Here is a 10428-nt window from a genome sequence, read left to right on the forward strand (position 1 = left end):
TTAGTAATAACACTCCTTTTAAACTTTAGTCTCAGTGATGAGGCTCCTTTAGGAGAGAACGGAAGACTCCTTATTTAATTCTTAAACTGAAGAGCATGGGGAAAAAGTTTTGCTTGATATATGCTACAGAATCAGCTAATGGTGCAGCAAAAACTAGCCTTGAGAGGCAGTCAAGTCTGCTTGTGCACTGGTTTTTAGAACTGGGGAATATGCATGTCAACAATTTAGGACTTTGCTTTGCCTTGACTATTTGGTTTAATAATTTCATCAGCCATTTTCTTTGTCTGTTTGATCTCTTCTAATTCATTTTGTGTTTCTTTCACATGTTATGACATTAAAAACCAACATGTCAAAATGGACTATAGATGCCTTAGGCACAAATTTTTCTTTTTCAGTTTTTTTTCTCGTTTCTGATTATGTAAGGAACAAAGGCTTAATGGAGAAAATGTGAAAAATAAAGGGAAATTTAAGATAAATATAAAACATCCATATATCACCAACCACAAGCATGTGTACACATATGTACACACCCACCCCTGCTACACACACACAATATTATAAGTATATTGGTCTATTTCTTCCTAGTTTTTATTCTGTGTTTTTTTTCCCTCTTTACATACTGCTAGTATAATTTTATATTCAGATTTGTCTGCTTGCATTGTATTGGGGTTTTTTTTCTAACCTCAGATGACGCATATAATTGAGTCAATATTACTCTTTATTTCATGGTAATTATCACTGATTCTTTCAAGGCTTCATACTTGTTTTATTTTACTTTATATTTTATGTTCCATTCATTTCCTCTCCTTCCTCCTATTCCCTTTCTTCCCCAAGGCACACAGACTATTGTATTTGATGTTTCCTTAGATATAGAGTCAATCTTGAAAAATATTTTGTGTATACATTTTTCATTTACATAAATAAAATTATGAATTTCCTGTTTATTTTATTTTATTGTATTTCTTAATTTATTCAATAAATACTATGTTTTCAATAGCTAACATCATTCCTCTAAGGGCATCTAATTTATTTCTTCTGACTGTAACTACTCCATCATGAGTACCCTCTCCTTTTTAATTTATCCAGTCTGCTGGTAATTGACATTTAACTTGGCTCTACTTGCCCACAACCACAGATATTTTATGAATAAGTTTGTCATGTATGTGCCTTGACTGACCTGTGTATTTAGTAGTACTTGTGACCTCTTACATGTTAATTTTTGAGACTGTTCCCTGTGAAAAAATTCATATTCTTTCTTGGATATAGGTTCTACATATATCTTTTAGTTTACACATACTAAGTATATTTTTAATAACTTAAAAATATTTTTTCTTATTTTTAAAGTCTACTTGATCTATTAGAGGAATATGTTAAAATCTCAACCTACAAAGTATTCCCACATTTATTTCTCCGTATAGTTCTGCTAGTGCTACTTTATTAATTTTGAGTCAACCTTAGGTGCATTTATGTTTAAAAATATTGTACCTGTTTGAAATGTTGTTCTTTTAAGTAGCTTTTTCTTGAACTCTTATGTCCACTTTTATCTCAAATTGTATTTATCTATTATAAAACTGCTATCTCATCCTCCTGTGGTACCCATCTTCCTCATATGCATGTTTCTGTACCTTTGTGCACACTCTTTATATCCCTTTGTTTAAAAATTTTCTCTGAAAGATAACAAATTGGTGGATCTTGGCATAAGAAATATAATCAGAAAATCTCTGGCTTTTAAGCAGTGAATTTAAACCATACACATTTAATCTATCATCATTATATTGATACACTGCCACTTATTTTTGCTACTTTATTTCGTACTTATTTATTTGCCATGTTTTATTTTCCTTTTAATTTCCCCTTTCAAACTGTCCAATGATGGATTTTGAAAGTTTTTTTTTCTGTTTTTGAAAGTTATACATTTTGCTGTTTTTGAAAGTTACACATTCTATTGAATTTTTTCAGATAGTTAGAATTGGTTTATTAAAATTTGTAATTATTTTGTTTTCATTTTCTCGTCAATTCTTAAGAATTTCGATGTGTATATCTTCCTTTGATCAAGACAAACACTTTAGCCCATTCTCTTCTTCCTTGAGCTTGCCCTCTTTACTCCCTCACCGAATCATATTGAGTTTTAGTCTGAATTCCTATATATTTCCCTTTTTCTTCTATTTTTATATGTGAGAGAGTTTTCACTAAGAACTTTTGCTAATGTAATTAATATTGTTCCCCAGTCCTTCTGCAGATAAGTAATTATCTACTTGTTGTAATACTGCCTATAAAAGTGTCTTCCAAAAAAAAAAAGTGTCTTCAAAGATAGTATTTTTGCATTAAAATTCTAAGCCTTTGTATGCCTAAGATTAAGTGTATTTTATTTCTGCATTTGAATTTGATATACAGATGCTTTTTTAAAAAACACTTTGAAAATGTTTCTCCACTCTCCTCTTGAATCTAGTACTACACACAGAATGTTGATTTCAACCTGATTTCCTATTCCCTTGTAAGTCATGTATTTTTATTCTAGAATTGGATAGAATTCTCTCTTCTTCTGAAGTTTTTATTTGTATTGTACTATAATTAGTTATTTCTTTGTTTCTCCTTTGTGTTGATTTCTTTACCCACGTTATTTAGTACTCAGAATTTTCTATTTGAAATACTTCTTTAAAAAATTGGATTTTTTTTTCACAGAACTAGAACAAATAATCCTAAAATTTATATGAGACCACAGAAGACCCAGAGTTGCCAAAGCAATCCTGAGGAAAAAGAACAAAGCATGAGGCATAAGCCTCCCAGACTTCAGACAATACTGTTAAGCTACAGTAATCAAAACAGCATGGTATTGGCACAAAAACAAACACATGGATCAATGGAACAATATAGAAAGCCCAGAAATAAACCCACACACCTACAGTCAATTAATCTTCGACAAAGGAGGCAAGAACATACAATGGAGAAAAAACACCTCTTCAGCAAGTGGTGTTGGGAAAGCTAGACAGCTGCATGTAAATCACTGAAGTTAGAACACACCCTCACACCATACACAAAAATAAACTCAAGATGGCTTAAAGACTTAACTGTAAGATTTGACACCATAAAACTCCTAGAAGAGAACATAGGCAGGCCACTCTTTGACATAAATCACAGCAATATTTTTTTGGATCCAGCTCCTACCATAATGGAAACAAAAACAAAAATAAACAAATGTGACTTAATTAAACTTATAAGCTTTTGCATATTAAAGGAAACCATAAACAAAATGAAAAGACAACCTACAGAATGGGAGAAAATATTTGCAAATGATGTGACCATAAACGGATTAATTTCCAAAATATACAAATAGCTCATACAGCTCAATATCAAAAAAACAAACCACCCAAGCAAAAAACGGGTAGAAGACCGAAATAGAAATTTCTCCAAAGAAGGCATACAGATGGCCAACAGGCACATGAAAAGATGCTCAACATCACTAATTATTAGAGAAATGAAAATCAAAACAATAATGAGGTATCACCTCACACCGGTCAGAATGGCCATCATCAACTCTACAAATAATAAATGCTGGAGAATAAATGCTGGAGACAGTGTGGAGAAAAGGGAACTCTCCTACACTGTTAGTGGGAATATAAATTGGTGCAGCCAATGTGGAAAACTGTATGAAGGTTCCTTAAAAAACTAAAGATAGAACTACCATATGACCCAGCAATCATACTACCGGGCATATATCTGGAAAAACTCTTAACTGAAAAAGATACATGCACCCCAATGTTCATAGCAGCTCTATTTACAATAGCCAATACACACATACACACACACACACACACACACACAATGGAATATTACTCAGCCATAAAAAAGAATGAAATAGGGCTTCACTGGTGGCACAGAGGTTAGGAATCCACTTGCCAATGCAGGGGACACGGGTTCAAGCCCTGGTCCAGGAAGATCCCACATGCCGCGGAGCACCTAAGCCCAAGCACCACAACTACTGAGCCTATGCTCTACAGCCCGTGAGCCACAACTACAGAGCCCACATGCCACAATTACTGAAGCCCGTGTGCCTAGAACACGTGCTCCGCAACAAGAGAAGCCACTGCAATGAGAAGCCTGTGCACCGCAACCAAGAGTAGCCCCCGCTCGCCACAACTAGAGAAGTCTGCGCACGGTGACAAAGACCCAATGCAGCCAGAAATAAATAAATATAGATTTTTTTAAAAAATGAAATAATGTCAATTTCTATGAACCTAGAAATTACCATACTAAGTGAAGTAAGACAGAGAAAGATAAATATCATATGATATCGCTTGTATGTGGAATCTAAAAAATGATACAAATGAACTTATTTACAAAACGGAAATGTACTCATAGACATAGAAAACAAACTCATGGCTACAAAAGGGGAAAGGTGGGGGAGGAATAAATTAGGCGTTTGGAATTAGCAGATATACACTACTGTATATAAAATAAACAGCAAGGTTCTACTGTATAGCACAGGGAACTATATTCAATATCTTGCTATAGACTATAATGGAAAAGAATCTGAATCACCTTGCTGCACACCAGAAACTAACACAACATTGTAAACAAACTGTACTTCGATTAAAAAAATGGGAGACATTCTCAATTGTTATTTCTTCAAATATGACATCCTCTCCATTTTCCTTCCTTCCTGGTACTCCTATTATGTGAATATTAATACTCTTTTTTTTCCTTCACATTTCTTCACTTAAAATAATATTTTTTATCTTTTATCATTTTCTATGCCTTCTAGGAATTGTCTTTGATCTGATTTTCCAATGAACTACTTTACTCTTCACTGCATCCATTCTGTCATTCCCTCATTATGAGAATTCTATTTCAATTATTTTATTTTGTCCACCTGATATCTCAGTTTTTAAAAAGACTTTATTTTCTTGCTTTTGTTCCTAATAGACTTTCTTTTTACTCTGGGTATGGTGTTTTACGCTCATGTCTATATTTCCAAGCAGCTCCAAGCTTCATGAAGGTAGAGGCCATGTCTTATTCACCCACTTCTATATCCCAGTGCCTGATAAACACAAGAAATTCAAACAGTATATCCTAAATTAGCTAAATTTCTGACTGAAAGAAAAGATAAATTGTATTCATTATGTAGCTTTTCAAATGTTTGGATGAATCTTTAGCATTTTCAAATCACATTTATTAATGAGTGGCAGAGTGTTCTAAAATTTATTCTACTAAAATTTTATCTGTTGATGAGTCTGTTGTACCTAGAATAGTGCCTGACATATAGTGGTGGCTCAAAAGATATTTTCTCAGTGATATATGAATGAACAAAAGATAATTCCATGAAATTGTTCCATGGTATACTAGGCTGAATGGTGGCCCTTCCTCACCCCTGGAACCTGTGAATGTTACCTTATAAGGTTAAAAAAAATGAATACTAACTTATATCACAAAAGATGTAACTAAGTTAAGAATTGGGGAAGGAGGAGCTTGTCCTGGATTATTTTGGTGGGCCCTAAATCCAGTGACAAATATACGAGTGAGTCAGAGGGACATTCAACAGACACACACACAGGAGGTGGCAATGGGACCAGGAAAAGCAGGATTGGAGTGATGCAGCCACACACCAAGAAATACAAACAGCCACCAGAAGCTGGAAGAGGTAAAGAACAGATTCCCCCCTACAGGTTCCATAGGAAAGTTGGCTCTGCCGATACACTGATTTTAGACTTTTAGATACCAGAATTGTGTGAGAATCATTTTCTATTGTTATAAGCCACTAAGCCTGTGGTAATGTGTTGCAGCCACAGGACACTAATAAGCATGCTAAAATGTTTGGGGAGTCCTTTATACAATGGTCCCTCTCCCCATCATTTTGAAATTTTTTATAATACACATTAACATACTTAAATATCTCTGAAGTCCTCTGAGTTGAAGTCAATGATACCAAAACTTTTTTAAAACTGCAGTGTTTTCCTTCCCTCTTTCCTTATAACATTTACAGCCTGTGTGACTATGGTTTTGCAGAATTCACTTTGAAGAATACTGAATTAAATATTCTTTGCCCTAAGAATAGGTCAAAAATAGTTGCAAAGAAATTGCATATTTTTTCTTATTCTTAAAACAACTGGTACATTGTTAGTGATAATCATTATTGTGGAATTCATGTTTTCAATAGCAAAATGGACTTTGTAAGATATCATACATAAATTGGGACAAAATGAATTAATAATCTGAAAATTTTAGGTGAATTCCATTACCGCTACCTGAAATTTCACAAACATTAATAACATTCTGTATAGCATATAGGTCTGCACATTTCTTATACACTGCTCCAACAAACAAATACTTTTATTACTGCCATTTACCTAAAGACATCAGACTGTTACTCCAAAAAGCAGCTGACTGAAAAGTGCACTTAATCTACGTATCCATTACAGTTCACAATAAATTAAGTAGGGTTAAGTATTTAAGTAAGGACAAAAACTTCTAATCCCTATTCATTGCATTTTGGGAAGAAGGCATATTTTAAAGCCAGAAATGTAAAGGATGAAATACAGCAGAGTGCTGTCAAGCATCTCTTAAATCAAAACAACCGCTTATTCATTCATTTAATATTTTTTGGACAAATCTTTGTTGAGATGCCCTTCTATATGACAGGCATTGTGCAAGGGTCTGGCTTCATAAACAAATAGTGGAAAATAATTGAAGAAAACATTGTCTAGTTAATACCAAACATTAAGGTTCGGGAAAACTGAGGTTTAGACATACAGAGAAACTTGCCAACAGTCACACAGTGAGTTAATAGAGTAACAGGCTTTAATTGTAATAATATTAATGTATTAATCCTACTGACATAATGCAGATATAATCAGTTTATGTTAAGGCTAAGAACAGATCTAAATGCTACCCTTGGTTTTTACCCAGTCATTTAAAATGTATTGATGCTTTTTTATTGTCCAGTAAATGGCTTATCTTGGTGAACGTCTATGTACACATGAAAAGAATGTGTTTTCTGTTGTTGTTGGGTGGAGTGGTCTATAAATGCCAATTAGAATGACTGTTAATAGTGTTGTTTGAGTCAAAATCTCCCGCATGGATTTGTATGTTTCTCTCTTCATTCCTATCAGTTGATCCCGTGCATATTAAAACTGTTATTTCGAGAACACATTTAGGATTGTTAAGTCATCTAGGTGAACTGACTTGACTGCCTTTATTATTATGAAGTGTCCCTCTTTATCTTTAGAAATTTCCATTTTTCTACAGTCTATTTTGACCGATATTAGCATAGACACCCTAGTTTTCTTTTCGTAAATGTTCGCTTTGTATATATTTTTATACTTTAACTTTTATACATTTTACTTATACTTTTATGTTTTATACTTTTAGTTTTTGGCCTATATATTTTTTTAAACTTAAGTGGGTTACTTGTTCAATAAACTCACAGGACTGGTAGTCAGCAATTGGCTGGATCTTACTTGTTCTAATACGACGATCTCCAATTTTTTATTGGAGTGTTTTTATCTTTAGATCATTCATGTTTAATGTAACTATTGATATGTTTGGGTTTAAGTCTACCATGTTGGAATGTGTCTAATTTGTTCTTCACTCCTTTTTTTTTTTTTTCCCTTTTCTGCCTTATCTTGGAGTAAATGAGTACTTTTTAGGATTACTTTTTGTCTCCAGTATTGGCTACATCATATCCCTCATTTTATTTTCTTTAGTCCTTGCTCTAAGGTTTACAGTATGCCTCTACCTTATTACAGTCACCATCAAATAGTTATTATACCAAGGCACAGTCTCTAGTATCCTTTTCCCTTCTTTACCTGGCTACTTCCTAGCTTCCCTTAAAAACTCAGTTCAGGTATCACTTATTCCTTTCTCCTAAATAGAGTCATTTCTCCTCCTCTGTTTACCCAAATCTTCTTGTACTTGTACTCATAATTCTAGTTCCTTTGTTTACTGGACATAACCTTGGGTAAATCCTCAATCTCTGCATAGTTGGTTCCTTTCACATCTTTAAAACAAGAACACACCCACCTTTGGGGGTTATTACATGTATTGAGGTCAATACAAGATATTCCACTTTAAATATGTTAGCTATTATTATTATCCTATATTGTTATAGACTCTGTTGCATGTACTGTAATTCTATTTACTGCTCTGTTGTCTACTTGATCTGGACTGCAGTTCTGTGACTTAATTTTGTTGTATCCTTAGTACCAAAACGGGATGGGGTTCAGTAAATCTCACTTCGTAACTCAAGGAAAAGGTCTTCATTAGGAATCAAGAGATCCAGCCTTGTAACTGACCTGCCATGGGATCTTAGTCAAATCACTTCCCTTTCTAGGAATGTTTGGATCGGAAGATGGTTAAGGTGCCTTCTAATTATATGACGCTGTTAAATACATCAAACTATACAGGATGAGATGCTTTGGTGATTTCATATTTTTTTTCAAAGCATTCATTCCAACTCCAGGGTCTGCTGTCACCCAAGTACAGGCTTTCAGAAGTTTCCTGGTAAGTCTGGGAACCCCACATGCTGAGTGGAGTGAACGTTACTTAAGCTAATAACTCTAACAGTCTCAGTCCTAACTACTTAGCAGTTCAAAACTTGGAAGTACATTGTTCCTGCTGTTTCAGCAAAACCTGAGAGGACTGTTTATGATTTAGGGTTTCGAAGTCACAGATAGAGAAACTGTCATCTGTATTTTTTACATGTAAAAGTGACCACAAATTGAGCTGACAGAATGAATAAAGCTCCATTTCTCAGTTATTTTGTGTCCCATCTCCAGCAACCTGAGTTTGTTTGTTTGTTTGTTTAATTAAGAACTTCCCTGAACTAAAACTGTTGAGACACTGACAACTGCCGGCAGAAGGAGTATTTTCCAGTGACAGTGGAGCAAAAGATGCAGTTGCCCCTTGTGGAAAATTCCAAGAACTTGTGCATGATATTTTGAATCAAGCAGACCTGACCAAGTTCTGCATGACTGAGATCTGTCACTCAGCGGTTGGGAAATTTATGATCATCTCTATGCCTCGGTTACCAGGTCTGTAAAGTGGAGATAATATCTACCTTGTATGATTGCTAGAGGAATTAAATAAAACATATTCAAAAGCTCTTGTCCAATTGTAAATTACCAACAAACATAAATTATAGTTAACTGAGAGAGTCAAACTTTGATTTGCATATTTAGCATCTTTACAAACCACATAATTCCAGTTTTTACTCATGGGATATAGATTATATTGAAATAATGTAAATTTTGTTTAAACATTTTAGAGCTGGCTTTGGGAACATTTTTGTGAATGGAAATTTTCACTGTCCTGGAATGAAGACAAGCAGAGGGGATTAGGTTTATTCTAGTTTTTTGCTCCACTGTGTTTTCTAGAACTTGAGGTGGGGAGGAGAGCTGTGTTGATTAAACCCCCACACACACTCACACAAACACACACATACACACACAATTCCATCCTTCAATTTTATACAGTTGTCCTATTTCTCCTAAACATGAAGGGAAGAAAATCAAAGAAAGCTCTGTGCCTTGGTTGTAAAGCAGAGACGGTCATCTCAATCCCATATGGTGGTTGTGAGGAATAAATGAGCTGGGTTCATGTGACTAGAGCTTTGTCAACAGTCACATTATGCACAACAGTGCATAGGTTGTGGAGGCAGGTACAGGGCATGAAGACTCATCAAAGCTGTGAGGTAAAAACCCCGAGTTCACATCAGCCTCTGCTTCTCTGCCTGATCTTTCCTGCATGATCCAGGACCTACCTCTTACAGTCTCACAGTTTCAGTCCCTGTGGCTATAAACTGTGATATTCTCCCTTGCCTTGCAGGGCTGTCATGAGGAGGAAGCAAGAAGATGAATATAACCTTGCCCTGCAACTGGCAGGATGTCCTGCAAACGTACGGTAAAGAGTGGGCTCTATGCTAATTACAAGAAAAGCAGAGGGCCCCCTGAAATTAGTTGGGGAATTATTCTCCCCTGTACTGAAGCCCTGAAGAGCCAACAGCAGGGCTCTGCCACCAAAGACACAGAGGCGGAGCCCATCACTAAGCAGCAGCTTTCACACCCTGTCTCCAGAGCACTGCGTTTCTCAGCCTGACGATCTCACAAGTGCAATCAGCCACGAAGAAGAAACAAGCATTGCTGCAAAGATGAGTTCCTCTGCAAGAAGAATCCAGCACTGTTGGTCCATCCTGGACTGAGGGCAAGCACCATTCCCTCCCCGAGTCTCAGCTGTGTCAATTCACACAAAAGAAAGGGAGAAATGAGACAAAATTTCTGCTCTGAGTCCTCAGCCATCCCTGACTTAAAAAAGAGGAAAGGAGGCAAACAAAAGGAAGGATGTAACTAGCCTCTCTGCTGGGAATGCAGCTCTCTTTAATATTCATACGGGTGACATTCACTGGCAATAAATGCAGACACCCATTTTAATGAAATA

The sequence above is a fragment of the Hyperoodon ampullatus genome, assembly GCF_949752795.1.
Source record: "Hyperoodon ampullatus genome assembly, chromosome: 6".
In the NCBI taxonomy this organism is placed as follows: Eukaryota; Metazoa; Chordata; class Mammalia; order Artiodactyla; family Ziphiidae; genus Hyperoodon; species Hyperoodon ampullatus.